We start from the raw sequence: 227 nt of genomic DNA, 5'->3' as shown, positions 1-227 counted from the left end.
TCTGCCCCCAATCCCTTGCCTGTTGATGCCACAAGGCTACTTTGGGCCTCCGTCTTCATCTCCTGTGTTGTGATCTCCCAGGGTCTTTTTTTTTTCTCCCTCTTTCCCTTTCTCTCTTCATTCCTTTCCACTGAAAACAACCAAAAAACAGCCACAACAAAAACGGGCAACCTTTACCCAAACAGCACCACACACGGTAACAACACACGAAACACACAACCCCAACG

Source organism: Penaeus monodon, chromosome 30, assembly GCF_015228065.2.
Source record: "Penaeus monodon isolate SGIC_2016 chromosome 30, NSTDA_Pmon_1, whole genome shotgun sequence".
NCBI lineage: Eukaryota > Metazoa > Arthropoda > Malacostraca > Decapoda > Penaeidae > Penaeus > Penaeus monodon.
Note: the sequence above shows the minus strand (reverse complement) of the source record.